The sequence below is a fragment of the Pongo abelii genome, chromosome 6 (assembly GCF_028885655.2).
Source record: "Pongo abelii isolate AG06213 chromosome 6, NHGRI_mPonAbe1-v2.0_pri, whole genome shotgun sequence".
Lineage (NCBI taxonomy): Eukaryota > Metazoa > Chordata > Mammalia > Primates > Hominidae > Pongo > Pongo abelii.
Genome location: NC_071991.2, coordinates 137,676,178 through 137,691,299, shown reverse-complemented (window position 1 = coordinate 137,691,299; position 15,122 = coordinate 137,676,178). Strand labels below are relative to the sequence as shown.

The following is a 15,122-nucleotide window of genomic DNA, read 5'->3' as shown; positions in this document are numbered from 1 at the left end:
ACAGAGTGAAACTCTGTCTCAAACAAACAAACAAACACCAAAAACCAGGAAGTTAATATTGATACAATACTATTAACTCATCTACGTATGTGTTACAATTTTGCCTCTTGTTCCACTAATGTCTTTTTTTAGGTTCTAGAGTCAATCCAGGAGCCCATGCTGCTTTTATTTTTTATTTATTTATTATTATATTTTTGAGATGGAGTTTTGCTCTTGTTGCTCAGGCTGGAGTGCAATGGCACTATCTTGGCTAACTGCAACCTCCGCCTCCTGGGTTGAAGCGATTCTCCTGTCTCAGCCTCCCGAGTAGCTGGGATTACAGGCATGTGCCACAACGCCCGGCTGATTTTTTGTATCTTTTTCAATAGAGACGGGGTTTCACCATATTGGCCAGGCCGGTCTTGAACTCCTGACCTCGGGTAATCCGCTTGCCTCAGCCTCCCAAAGCGCTAGGATTACAGGCATAGCCACTGCACCCAGCTCGCTGCTTTTAGTTATGTCTGTTTAGTCCCTTCCAATCTGGAATCATCCCACAGCCTTTCTCTTTCATGACCTGGGCGCTTTTGAAGAGTACAAACCAACTAGTTTGTATAATGTCTACTTGGGTTTTTTTAAATGTGTCCTTAGGATAAACTCAGGTTATATGTTTTGGGCAAGAATATCAGAGAAGTGATGCGGTTCCCTTCTCAGTGCGTCCCATCAGAGGTGTCTTCTCCCTGGACTTGGCTGACTTTGGTCCCTTGGATTAGATGATATCTTCCAGGTTTCTCCACTGCAAAGTCATTATTTTCCCCCTTTGGAATCAGTAGGTATCTTATGGGGAGATTCTCTGAAACCCTGCCCATAGCCGGTTTTCCACCATGCTTGCCCACTACTTCTGGCGTTGGTGGATGGTTCTTGAGCAGGCCCTGTTTCAGGCACTGGGCATCAGCAACTCCAGCTGTGGGGCTTCTGCTGTCCCTTTTGAGACCTTGTGAAGTGTGGATGGCTGAGTTGGCTGTACCTAATCAGGCCAGCAGCCCTCATTTGCAGGGCAACAGCTGTAGCTGCTCCCGCTGTTCAGCACCTGGTTCCGGGATAGGGCAAGGCTTGGGGCCTGTGGGGTGGGGTGGGGGGGGGTTTCTTTTGGAAGGCACCCATGGGCTGAGCTGCAGCTTCACTCCCATCTGCCTCAGGACTGGGAGCTCCTCATGGGACCGCTAAGGGTTTTGTTCATTTTCCTCCACTTAGATGGAGCTTCTAGAAGTAAGGGTGGGATTAGGAACCATGTTCTTCTTCACCACCTGCCCTGCCCTGCCACACCTTAGGGTCTTCTCCCCCTTGGCCATTCCTCTCTGGTGTTTATAGCATATAGTTGTTAGCGGTATTCTCACTTCCCCGTTAGGCTCTTGCTAGTGAAGTTGTGGATCCAGCATAACTCCATCTGCAACCTTCATCCATTTATTAGGGAAGGTCATGTATTTCCAGGTTCCAGGCATTCAAACGTGGGAATCTTTGGGGAGGCCATGATACTGCCCACCACAAGTGGTTAAGCAGTTTGCCCAAGGTCACACAGTTGGGGGTGGGATCGGTGGCTCATGCCTGTAATCCCAGCACTTTAGGAGGCTGAGGTGGGTGGATCACTTGAGGTCAGGAGTTTGAGACCAGCCTGGCCAACACGGTGAAACCCCGTCTCTACAAAAAATACAAAAATTAGCTGGGCATGGTTGCGGGTGCCTGTGGTCCCAGCTACTCAGCAGGCTGAGGCACAAGGATTGCTTGAACCTAGGAGGCGGAAGTTGCAGTGAGCCGAGATTGCACCGCTGCATTCCAGCCTGGGTGACAGAGTGAGACCCTGTCTAAAAAAAAAAAAGAAAAAAAAGGAAAGTAAGGGCAAGCCAGGCACGATGGCTCATGCCTGTAATTCTAGCACTTTGGGAGGCTGAGGCAGGTGGATCACCTGAGGTCAGAGTGGTGAAACCTGGCCAATGTGGTGAAACCCACTTCTACTAAAAATACAAAAATTAGCCAGGCATGGTGGTGAGCACCTGTAATCCCAGCTTCTCGGGAGGCTGAGGCAGGAGAATTGCTTGAACCCAGGAGGCGGAGGTTGCAGTGAGCTGAGATTGTGCCACTGCACTCCTGCCTGGGCAACAGAGTGAGACTCTGTCTCAAAAAAAAAGGTAAGTGGCAAAGTCGGGATTCCAACCCAGGCAGTCTGGTCCCAGCCTGCTGTTGGTCACCACACTGCACTGCCTTTCAGCCCTTAGAAGGCTCTTTCTGGGATGTCCCTGAGAAATGGCCAATCTCTGCGTGAACACCCCCTCTACAGGGAATGTTCCCGTAGGAATGAGTGCATTAGTTCAGGGTGCTCCAGAAAAACAGAACCAGTAGCATGTGTGTGTGTACTATGTATAGATACACAATACACTCATGAACACACACACACATGAACACATACACACATGAACACACATACACACACACACACAAACACACGAACTTCTTTGGAATGGGTGATAAGCCTGGCTGTCCATCCTAAAATGCTGTAACTGAAGTCCTGTTGGGTCGGGGTAGGGACAGGATGCAGAGCATCTAGCAAAAGAATTTTGTTCCAAGTGGTCTTGACTTATGCAGTAACTGGGATCCTAAATCAGTGCCCATGAATGAAATTTTAGAAAGCGATGCAGAGAAGTCCTTTTGCAACGTGAATAAAACCTGAATTTTCAAGTGTCCAGTGTTGAACCCACCTGGATTATCACCTCAAGGGATGTCTGCTATTTCACTGCATTCAAGCTAGGCATAATAGTTCATAAGTGTGTTCTGAAAATGACTTTTTATTGCCACAGTTTAAAAAAAAAAAAAAGGAAAGCTTAAAGTACATCAATAAAAATACCACCACTATCAGCGAGAAAACTGTTAACGTTTTGGTGTATTTCCTCCGTCTTGTCTCTAGGCCCAAGTAATTTTTAAGGAAATGGGAAACACATTGAATAGGCAGTTTTACATCCTGCTTCTTTTATGATATCAGTGTATCATAAACAGTTTCTATTATTATGGAAGTAGGTTATTGCGGGGATCAGAGAAGGCCTGCAGTGTGAGGCCTCTCTATGAACTATGGCAGCACGGGATCCCAGGTTCCAAGAACAAGAGTTAGACCACACGAGGGTTCTTTGTTCCACACTGCACACATGGGAATGGGCCAGGGGTCTTGGAGTCGGCTGAGTTTCAGGTTATAACCAATATTGGGCTGAGCAGTGCGTGACGACAGAATTAAGTTGGAGACTATGTGGCAGCCAGGGAGAGAATGAGGTGTCAGTTTAACAAAGTGGCTTGCAGACTTGGAGCAAGCAGAGGAGAGGCTGGCCAGGTGGCTGCGGATACAGAAAGAAGGAGTCTCAGGAAGGGTGGAGGAGGAGGGAACTGACCTGTCCCCAAGACCTTGGGATGCTCCTTCACTCACCTAGGGTTCCCCAAGTGCCTACCATGCACCGCCTGGGACCAGAGGCAGTAGAGAAGGAACAAGAGAAGCTCCTCCAGGCACAGAGGGTCTGGTGGATTTTGGCAAGTTCTTATTCCAAAGCCTGAAAATTCCTTTTGAGTCTTTCAAGGCCCTTCCTGATCTGCCCCAGGTTCCCTTTCTCACTTCATCCCCTCTCTGCCTCCCTCGCTCCTTCTAGCCAGCTCCACTGGCTTTCTTTTTTTTTCTGAGACAGAATCTCGCTCTGTTACCCAGTCTGGGGTGCAGTGGTGCGATCACCGCTCACTGCAACCTCCACCTCCTGGGTTTAAGTGATTCTCCTGCTTCCCTACAACCTCTGCCTCCTGGGTTCAAGTGATTTTCCTGCCTCAGCCTCCTGAGTAGCTGGGATTACAGGCATGTACCACCACACCCAGCTAATTTTTTGTATTTGTATTTTTTATTTTTTTGAGACACAGTTTCGCTCTTGTTGCCCAGGCTGGAGTGCAATGGCACGATCTTGGCTCACTGCAACCTCTGCCTCCCAGGTTCAAGCAAGTCTCCTGCCGCAGCCTCCCAGGTAGCTGGGATTATAGGCATGTGCCACCACATCTGGCTAATTTTTTGTATTTCTAATAGAGACAGGGTTTCTTCATGTTGGTCAGGCTGGCCTCGAACTCCCGACCTCAGGTGATCTGCCTGCCTCAGCCTCCCAAAGTGTTCGGATTACAGGCATGACCCACTGCACCTGGCCTGTGTTTTTATTAGAGATGGAGTTTCACCATGTTGGCCAGGCTGGTCTCAAACTCTTGTCTTCAGGTGATCCGCCTGCCTTGCCTCCCAAAGTGCTAGGATTACAGGTGTGAGCCACCGTACCCAGCCATCAGATTTCTTTTCTTTGCAATCTTTCGCCTTCCAATATACCAAGTAATTTTACTTATGTCTTTTGTTTATTGCCTGTCTCCTTGCCACTAGAATGAGAGCAGGGATTTTTGCTTTTGTTCACTGATTTATCTCCAGGGCCTACCACATAGTAGAAACTCAATAAATGGTTGCTGATGAATAAATCCGACCAAATCTGACACCCAGCCTATGCTCAGAAACAAACCAGCATTAGGCTTATCAGGAACCAATGAAATCACATTGACTACTGCATTAAGATTTTTCAACAAATGTCTTTGGATTTATTCATCCATTCAGAGAATATGTATTGAGGGCTTTCTATGTGCTAGGCACTGCTCTCAGTGCAGAGTCTATCAGTAAGCAAAACCAAGAGAGAGAAAGAGACAAGAAACAAATAGCTTATGATCTAATGTCAGGTGGTGATAAGTGCTACGAAAAATTAATTAAGTGAGTAAATGTTCCAGTTAACTGTTGTTGTGAAACATACCACCCCAAAACTTAGTGGCCTAAAACAACAAGTCAGTTTCATCTCTTATGGCTCTTTGGTTGACTGGGCTCAGCAGGGTGGATCTTGTGGGGTTTTGCATGTGGTTGCCATCAGATGCTGGCCAGGCCTTGAGTCATCTGAGGAATCTGCTGGCTGGACATCCGAGTGTCTCACCCCGTTGACTGCAGAGGTTGACTGTCAGCTGGGAGCCAAGCTGGGCTGTCAACCTGGATACCTACTTGTGGCCTCTCCATGTGGCCTGGGCTTTTCAACATGCCAGCTGGGATCTGGAAGGAGGTCTTCAAGAGGAGAGTGTTCTAAGAACACTGTGTTTGGAACTAGCACTGTGTCTAGCGCCATATTCTGTTGGTCCAAGCAGTCACAAGGTTCCCATAGTCAAGGGGCTGGAGAAAGAACATGTGGGACAGAAGAGATTGCTACAGTACCCCTGGGAAACACAGTCTCTATGGGAAGGGGATGGTAAGTGGTGGGGAAGGTCTCTGAAGGGAAGTCCTCTCTGATAAGGTGAACTTTGAGCACAGGCCTGAGGGGAGTGAGGAGATGAGTCATGGGGGTATCTGGGGAAGAGGGCTCTAGGCCGAGGCAGAGCAAGTACAAAGGCCCCGAGGCAGGAGCGTGGCTGACCCAGTGAGGAGCAGCACCATGCCTGTGCTGGGACCTCTGTCAATGCCTGTGCATGTGGCGTGCCCTTTCCTTCCCTGTCCTGAGACCACTGGTGCTCTTGCCTGCACATGTGCCCTTTACTCCTTGATCTTCATCAATCACGAGTCTTTGCCATGAAGTCACTGTCCTTGACCCAGAAGGCAGATGCCATCCAGGTCACCCTCATTGCTGTGCTTGCTGCCATCTAACTCAGAACCAATGCCTGCATCATAGCCCTGGGGATCCAGCACTCCTGCCTCTCAGGTCAGCCCATCAGGGCCCCAGCACATAGACTGAGCAATGGCTCCGAGCCAAGGAAGCCCAGGTGCCCTTTGCTGGGACTGCAGTTGGTCCCCGACCCCTGCCTGGCTTGGACCAGGCCCCTTCTCTGGGGCTGAACTCGAGGCCCACAGTCCACCTCACTGGTTGCTGAGCCCCACCTCATGCAGCTGAATGATCACAAACCATGATGGACCCCAGCCGGGCTCTGGGCTCCCTCAGCTCCCCAACCACCTCTGTGATTTTCCACCCAAAGGCCGACAGCTGGGGTGGTGGTTGCACAGTGGCAAGGGTGCCAATTTCAGAGCCTGACTTTGTGGATTTGGATGGAGCTCTGCCACACACTGGCTGTGTTACGTTGAGCAAGTAATTTCACCTCCCTCTGCTTCTTTTATCTTTAATAGAGGGCTGTTATTGCATCTTTAAAATATTACAAAGAGGTCTGAAGAATCATCTGCCATCTTGTTTCCATAGCTGGTCAACTCAGATCTTCATCAGCCTACAGAACTTTTCTTTTTTTGGAGACTTAGATATCATCCAAAATTTTTTTGCTGTCCTTGTTGTGACCTGTGGAATCAAAGTGGCAGCCTGAATTTGATAACAATGCTTAATATTGTTTCCTTCAAGAATTAACTGATCACTCATCTTTCTGGGCTTGAGATATTGAACAAGAAATGCCTGGTCTCATCCAAACCCTGATGATGTATCAGAAGCCCAGGGGGAGCACCCCGACTACAGGCAGTGTGGCCAGTTCCTTCTTACCTCCCACCTTTGTCAGCCTGGAGCCTCTTCCTTTCCTTTCTAAGGAGACGGAGTTCAGCATTGATGTGATGCAAATCTCTCCACAGGGTTCCTCTGGGACCCTTCCCAATCCCTGTATGTCCCTTCCTAGTGAGGCTGACGCTTTCTGGAATGCTGATGGTGTGATTGCTGAGAATGACCTTCATTCTCAACACAGATGGGGCCAAGAGAGAGCTCCTGGTTTTGCTTCTGTTTCTCCATCCATAAAATGCGACTTATTAGTTCTGATCTCATAGGTTTTCTGGGAGAATTCATTGAGTTCATGCACGTGAAGAGCTCCAAAGGGCACCCGGCTGGCGGAAGGTGCTGTGTCGGCTCTAATGATGCGATGACTCTTGGGGAAAACATCGGACTTTCTTGTGCTGACCCAGAGCCAGGCCCTGCAGCCAGACCCCACCTCAAGGCCCCATGTCCACCTGGGCCTCTCAGGTGGCTTTACCCTCTTGGTTGGCCCCACCAGCCAGATCACCCCCATGCCCCACCTGGGCCAACCCAGAGAGCCCAGGAGCAGAGTGGAAAGTCCACCTTGTGAAAAAAGGCAGCAAGAGTCCATCTGAATTTATAGAGGCTGCACCACGGGACCCAAAGTGGGTATTGGCACTGTTGGAATCACAGCAGACGCCCTTAGCAATTGGTAAGCTTCAGCAGTGGCTGCACACACTAGAGTACTGGTTAACTCATAGGTCAGGTGCCAGAATTTCTTTCTAAGAGGCATGATGGGAAAGCGGCAGTCGTGCAGTTGTGGGAGGATGCTAAGAGATCTGGCTTGAAGCACATCTGCACGGCAAGCTCGGTGTGCACGCAGAGGGCTGTCTACAGGCATGTGGTACTCAGAGGTGCCCATGGCTAAGAAGGGGGCAGGCAAAGCCTCATGCTCCAGTGGTGATGAGGGACACCAGCTTTGACCCTTATATGGGGGCGCTAGTTCACGGAGTTGTCTTAATCATAAAAGAGTAAAGAATCAAGGAATGTAGGCTCTGGTTTTTGTGTTACTTTTTAAAAACATTTGTTTAAATTTTTTATTGTGGTAGAAAATGCGCAACGTAAAATTGACCATCTTAACCATTTTCAGGTGTACAGTTCAGTAGTGTAAAGTTCATTCCCATTGTTGGCCAACCAATCTCCAGAGCTCTTCCATCTTGCAAAGCTGGAACTCTGTACCCATTAAACAATGCCTCCCCTCCCCTCCCCCAGTTCCTGGCAAGCACCATTCTACTGTGTGTTTCCATGAATGTGACGACTCTAGGTGGAATCATACAGTATTGGTTTCCGTGTTCCTTTCGAAAGCCTGGACTTTTTGAAAGCTTCATGGTGGCCATCATTGTATACACCATCCCCCTCCCTTGCCAGCTCTGCTCCTCAGTCTCCTTGGGGAGACTGTGCTCAGCCCACAGGTGCTGCTGTTGTCTCTCCTAGTCCTTGGCCAGCATGTCCTTCACTCCCACACTTTTCCTGGATGTGCTCCCCCAGCCAAGGCTTCCATCACCCTCTGAGAGCTGATGGCCCCCCAGTTGCCTTAAGGCTTTATCCTTCCTGGGCCTTCGGAATCAAAGTGGCAATCTGAATTTGATAACAATGCTTAATGTTGTTTCCTTCAATAATTAACTTGTCTTTCTGGGCTTGAGATATTGACCCAGAACCCCTGTCCCATTGACTCCCCATTCCCACCTCACTCCTTCGCATCCTCCAGGGCTCAGCCTTCTCAACAGACATCGGGAGAGCCTTGCCTACATTGTGATGACCTATTTCCTTGTCTGTCTTCCCTACTAGAGTGTAAGCTATTCCCAGGCTGAGAGCCTTGTTCCTCTTGATGTTCCAGCATCTCAGACATCAGGAGCTCAGGAATTATTTGGCAAATGAGTGAATAAAGGAATCTTAACAACACAGCTCCATGGAAAGTAAGACCAAGAGAAATGGTTGCAGGTGAAGATGGTGGGTTGAACACATGCATCTAACTTATTCTTTTCTTTTTTAGGGGGAGATGGAGTCTTGCTCTGCTGCCCAGGCTGGAGGGCAGTGGCACGATCTCAGCTGACTACAACCCCCGCCTCCCGGGTTCAAGCCATTCTCCAGCCTCAGCCTCCTGAGTAACTGGGACTACAGGTGTGCGCCACTGCATCTGGCTAATTGCTGTAGTTTTAGTAGAGAGTGGGTTTCACCATGTTGGTCAGGCTGTTCTTGAACTCCTGACCTCAAGTGATCCCCCCACCTCGGCCTCCGATAGTGCTGGGATTACAGACATGAGCCACCGTGCCTGGCCCATCTAACTTATTCTTAATGAAATCCCACTAAAACTACAGCAAAGGGATTTAAAAGATAATATGCAAACCCAGAAGGAGGATGAAAGGGCAGACCTGAGAAACTGAGTCATAACTGGCCAGTGTGAGGAGCAAAGAACCAATGTCATTTACCCTGCTGAATCCTCAAGAGGTACAGGAACAGGCAGCATAAGAGACCTCTGAAGATGGGGGGAAGTTGAGAAGCGGGGAGCCCTAGAGGCCATCTTGGATGCTGCTGACCCAAACCACGTGAACAAATGCAGTGCACTTACCCAACCCTCGCCCTTCGGGGGGCCTAATGTCTTGTCTACATAGGTGCCCTAATCCAAGTGAGCACTGGGTTTCCCTGGATAGCCCTTGGTATATCCACTGTCTTTCTCAGAAGGGGCTCTGAACACTGTCAGGGAAGCTCAGCCATTTTATGTCCTGAGACCCCATTGGAATATCTCATCCTGGAAGCCTTCATCTCGAAGTGGCAGTGAAGCCCTGATCTTATTCACCTGGCCTTGTGCTTCATACCTAGCTTTTCAAAACTCAGCAATGTTTGGTTAGGTATATATAGTCAGGTGATTAAAAAACAAAACAAACAACCAACCTATTTTAAAAGTAAGAAAGTGATTAACACAAAAGTAACCCAAGTGGTTACATCTTTGGGAAGAGAGGGAGATGTCATTTAGGAAGAACACACATGGGAATCTGCAGCAGGTTGAATTATGCCCCCACAAAGATATAGTCAAGTCCTAAGCCCCGTGTATTAGGCTGTTCTTGAGTTGCTATGAAGAAATATCTGAGACTGGACTATTTATTTGTTTATTTATTTATTTGAGACAGAGTCTTGCTCTGTTGCCCAGGCTGGAGTGCAGTGGCACTATCTCAGCTCACTGCAACCTCTGTCTCCCAGGTTCAAGCGATTCTCCTGCCTCAGCCTCCCAAGGAGCTGGGATTACAGGCACAGGCCACCATGCCCGGCTAATTTTTGTATTTTTATTGAGACAGGGTTTTGCCGTGTTGGCCAGGCTGGTCTTGAACCCCTGACCTCAAATGATCCACCCACCTCGGCCTCCCAGAGTGCTGGGATTACAGGCATGAGCCACTGCACCTGGCCTGAGAGTGGATCATTTATAAAGAAAAGAGATTTAATTGGCTCACAGTTCTGCAGGCTGTACAGGAAGCATAGCAGCATCTGCTTCTGGGGAGGCCTCAGGGATCTTCCAGTCATGGTGGAAGGTGAACGGGGAGCAGGGGCATCACATGGGACGGCAGGAGCCAGAGAGTGGGGGTGGGGGTGCCACACACTTTTAAATCACCAGATCTTGCGAGAACTCACTCACTATTATGAGGACAGCACCAAGAGGATGGTGCTAAACCATTCATGAGAAATCTGCCTCCGTGATCCAATCACCTCCCACGGGGTCCCACCTCCAACAATGGACACTTCAACTGGACATGAGATGTAGTGGGGAGGACACAGATCCAAACAGTTATCACTACAGTACTTGTGAGTGTGACTTTATTTGGAAATTGAGTCTTTGCAGATGTAATCGAATCAAGATGAAATCATGCTGATTAGATTAAGGTGGGCCCTAAATCCAGTGTAGCTGTTGTCTTTATAAGAGAAAGGACAGGGAGATTTGGATATAGATACAGAGGGTAGAAGGCCCTCTGACAATGGAGGCGGAGATTAGAGTGATCTAGTTACAAGCCTAGGAACAACAACGATTGTTGGCTGTCATCAGAAGTTAGGAAAAGTTAAGGAAGGACTCTCCTCCCTGAGAGCCTTTGAAGAGAACATGGCCCTGGCCAGGCACAGCGGCTCACATCTGTAATCCCAGTAGTCTGGGAGGCCGAGGCAGGTGGATCACCTGAAGTCAGGAGTTTGAGACTAGCCTGGGCAACACGGTGAAGCCCTGTCTCCACCAGAAAATACAAAAATTAGCCAGGGGTGTGGTGGCGTATGCCTGTAGTCCCCAGCTACTTGGGAGGCTGAGGCAGGAGAATTGCTTGAACTGGGAGGCAGAGGTTGCAGTGAGCCGTGATCGTGCCATTGCACTCCAGCCTGGGCGACAGAGCCAGACTCTGTCTCAAAAAACAAACAAACAAACAAACAAAACAACCCAAAAAACAAAGAGAGCACAGCCCTGCCGATACCATGATTTCAGTTAGCCCCCAAACTGTGAGAGAATACATTTCTGTTGTTTTAAGCCCCTCAGTTTGTGATACTGTACCTTGATATTGGCAACCCTAGCAATCTAATACAGATGCCTAAGGTTTTTACTAATGTTATATTTTATAGCCGGGTTATGAGTACATAAGGGTTGAATTTGTTTTTTTAAACCTGTTTACATGTTTTATATACATATACGACTTCACAATAACAAAAATAAAAGTAAGCAATGGCAAAAAAGGGAACATCTGGTGACTGGGCTTTGGAAAGAAATTCAGGTTGGACACATTTGGCTATGGGTTTGCCTTGTGTACCAAGATCATAGCAGGGGATGTCACCATCTGCAGGTGTGTGGGGCATGTGCAGGAGAGGACTTTTTTTTTTTTTTTTAACTTTTATTTTAGGTTCAGGGGTACATGTGAAGGTTTGTTACACAGGTGAACTCATGTCATGGGCATTGTTTGTACAGATTATTTCATCACCCAGGTACTAAACCTGGTACCCAATAGTTAGCTTTTCTGATCCTCTCTCCTTCCACCTGCATCCTCAAGTAGACCCCAGTGTCTGTTGTTCTCTCTTTTTTTTTTGAGACAGAGTCTTGCTCTGTCGCCCAGGCTGGAGTGCAGTGGTGTGATCTCGGCTCACTGCAACCTCCGCCTCCCAGGTTAAAGTGATTCTTGTGCCTTGGCTTCCCAAGTAGCTGGGACTACAGGCGTGCAACACCAAACTTAGCTTATTTTTGTATTTTTAGTACAGACAGAGTTTCGCCATTTGACCAGGCTGGTCTTGACGTCTTGACCTCAGGTGATCCACCTGCCTCGGCCTCCCAAAATGCTGGAATTACAGGTGTGAGCCACTGCACCCGGCCTGTTGTTCCCTTCTTTGTGTTCATGAGTAAGCATTTCGCTCCCACTTACAAATGAGAACATGCGGTATTTGGTTTTCTGTCAAAAGAGGACTTTCTGGGGTCAAGCTTGAATGTTGTAGATAGTGGGATACAGCAAACAGCAGGGGGTTCCTGGAGCTTGGTCTCTTACAGGCAAACATTTCTAGTGATCATGGGCCAGAAAACATCCTAGCCAGTGCGGCATCCAAAAAAAGATGAGATGCTGTTCCTTCCCAGGGGCAGCAGACTGTGTACCCTCATAGGGAAGGTTCTGGACAGGGTAGCTGTCCAGAGGCGAGTTGCTAGGTGTCCCTCAGAAAGTTCTCTAGGAGCCTGCATGAACTGCAGTACTGGGGGCTCCTGCCTTCCTATGCAGAAGGCAGCCAGAGATTACCTTTATCTGGCCTGATAAGGGGTGCTTTGGGAATAGCTAAGAGTCCCAAATACACCAAAATGGGCATGGTCTGAGCAGCTCACCATCTGCAAGATGCTCACTACAACGTTGGACCTCATCTGGATGTCTGCTGATGACCATGAGGCCAGGAGGGAGGCCTCACCAAGGACCAGAGGTGCTCCCTTAAGAAACTGATACAGGCCAGGCATGGTGGCTCATGCGCATAATCCCAGCACTTTGGGAGGCTGAGGCAGGTGGATCACTTGAGGTCAGGAGTTCGAGACCAGCCTGACCAATGTGACGAAACCCTGCCTCTGATAGAAATACAAAAATTACCCGGGCATAGTGGTGCACGCTTGTAATTCCAGTTACTTGGGAGGCTGAGGCACGAGAATCGCTTGAACCCCGGAGGCAGAGATTGCAGTGAACTGAGATCACGCCACTGCATTCCAGCCTGGGTGACAGAGTGAGACTCTGTCCCCCCAAAAAAAAGAAAAGAAAAGAAACTGATATAGGAGCCTGGGGTAGGGACAGAATCCCCACCCTATCCTGGTGTCATGGGGCTTCATCTTGACATGACTCCTTCAAAACCCTGTTGGCTTATGACGCTGACCTCCCAAATAACTTTTCTCTTTCTCGGCCAGAGGTGATCAGGACAATGTGAGATTTCCCAGTGATTTTTCTTCTCCATCTGGTTTCCTGCCTTGTAGTTAGAGGAGATAAGAGCCATCCCAGGAATTCTCAATATATGTATATTACTTTAGCTGAGAAAAAAATGTTTAAAGGATGGGAAAGTGAATACTGAACACCTCATAGAACAATTCTAAATGAATAGATTGGTTCTGAATGTAAGATAAAAGTGCACTTGGAAAAGTGGGTAGAGATTGGAGAAAATCACTTTATATCTCTTTCTCCTAAAGCTGTGTTAAGTTCTCTTTAATGGAGATTCTGGAAAAAGGATCTAATTCCTTTAAAAGCTGGGCTGCCCTGCAGCTGAAGCCAAGTTGTAAAACTGTTTGGGATGTAGAAAGGTTAGTAAAGAGACCGACTGTATGGCCATTTCTAATGATCTGATGGGAGGGGTATTTGGCATGGTCTAAATGCTGGCTGCGAGGAAAGCAATGATCGGAAAAATAACATCACGGGGCTTTTTATACGGCCCACTGGTATCATGATGCAATGTGATTATTTTTCTGACTTTCTGTTTTTACCACAGGAAAAGGAAGAAACGAGGGAATCGGAGGAATGCTCAGATGCCTAATTACCAGTGTTTCTCTCAGATAAATTATAAACAGGCAGTTAAAGAATTCTACTACAGCTAGGAAACAAAGCAGGCTTTAAACACTTCAGATGTCAACATGCCCCAATTTTGAAGGCACTAGAGCTGTATATAACCCCAGAGATAATTTTTCTCCAAGGAATGATTCAGCAGAGTTTAAAAAAAAAAAAAAAAAAGTAACTCCCACCTCCCCATTCCTGCACATATGGCAGACATCATTAATCAATCAAGGCAGATTTTTTTTTTTTTTTTTTTTTCTTATGGAGCCTAGATGCTGCCCCAGAATTCTTCTCAACAATGTGTGCTAAAGAACTATAAATGGATCAGAATTGGTGCGTGAACTGAACCAGCTAAAGAGGGACCTAGCACAATAGTTGAAGTATAGGCGCTAAAGTTCAGCTCAGCCACTTAAGTATTCAGATAAGTTTTCTTATCTGTAAAATGCAGATAACAAGAGGACCTATCTTCTAGTATTGTTGTAAGGATTAAATCACCACATCTAAACAGTTTGGAGCAGGGACAAGTAGTAAATATTCAACAAATAGTATTTAAAATTTTTCTAGAATAAAGAGCTAAAGAAAGTCATTTACTGTTTAACCCTGGAGGAAGTACTAGATGAAGATTTAGAAGCAACCTGTGAGTTGAAGATTTATTCAACAAAGATATTCAGCAACTACTATTATTTGCTGAGCTTTGTACAAAATGCTGGGGAGTCTATATAATGCAAGGTACCAACATATAAATCTGGGTCAAAGTTGACCTTTTTTTTTTTTTTTTGAGACAGGGTCTCACTCTGTCACTCAGGCTGGGGTGCAGTGGTGTAAACATGGCTCACTGCAGCCCTGACCTCCTGGGCTCAAGTGATCCTCCTGCCTCAGCCTCCCATGTAGCTGGGACCACAGGTGTGCACCATTACGTCTGGCTAATTTTTGTATTTTTTGTAGGATGGGGTTTTGCCCATCTTGAACTCCTGAGCTCAAGCTATTCATCCACCTTGACCTCCCAAAGTGTTGGAACTACAGGTGTGAGCCACCACACCCAGTCTGGCATCCTTTTAAATGTAATAATATACTCTTTATAGTCAGTTGTTTTACATAAAATTTCAATTTAATAAAAAAAATCAGAAGATAAATGGCCAGTTAATTAAATATGAAAAGCTACTCGATTTTGTTAATAAAGAGGGAAACAAGTTAATACAACAATGGGAATGGGGGATGGAAGATTTGAGAAATAGATCAATCTGGACATTTAACATCCAGATATAAAGAAATCCAGGAAGAGAACCGGGCGCAGTGGCTCATGCCTGTAATCCCAGCGCTTTGGGAGGCCAAGGCAAGCAGATCACCTGAGGTCAGGAGTTCGAGACGAGCCTGCTAACATGATGAAACCCCGTTTCTACTAAAAATACAAAAAATTAGCAGGACGTGGTGGTGTGCGCCTGTAATCCCAGCTACTCGGGAGGCTGAGGCAGGAGAATGCTTGAACCCAGGAGGTGGAGGTTGCAGTGAGCCGAGATAGCGCCATTGCACTCCAGCCTGGGCAACAAGA

At 47.4% G+C, this 15,122-nt stretch overlaps 1 long non-coding RNA gene across 1 annotated transcript; it reads left to right on the top strand.

Annotated features, from left to right (window-relative positions):
- The first annotated feature begins 1,139 nt into the window (after positions 1 to 1,139).
- Positions 1,140 to 13,787, top strand: LOC129060688 (uncharacterized). Its single transcript, XR_008527605.1, has 2 exons — positions 1,140 to 8,470; positions 8,548 to 13,787. It is a non-coding gene; the product is annotated as an uncharacterized LOC129060688 (long non-coding RNA).
- The last annotated feature ends 1,335 nt before the right edge of the window (positions 13,788 to 15,122 follow it).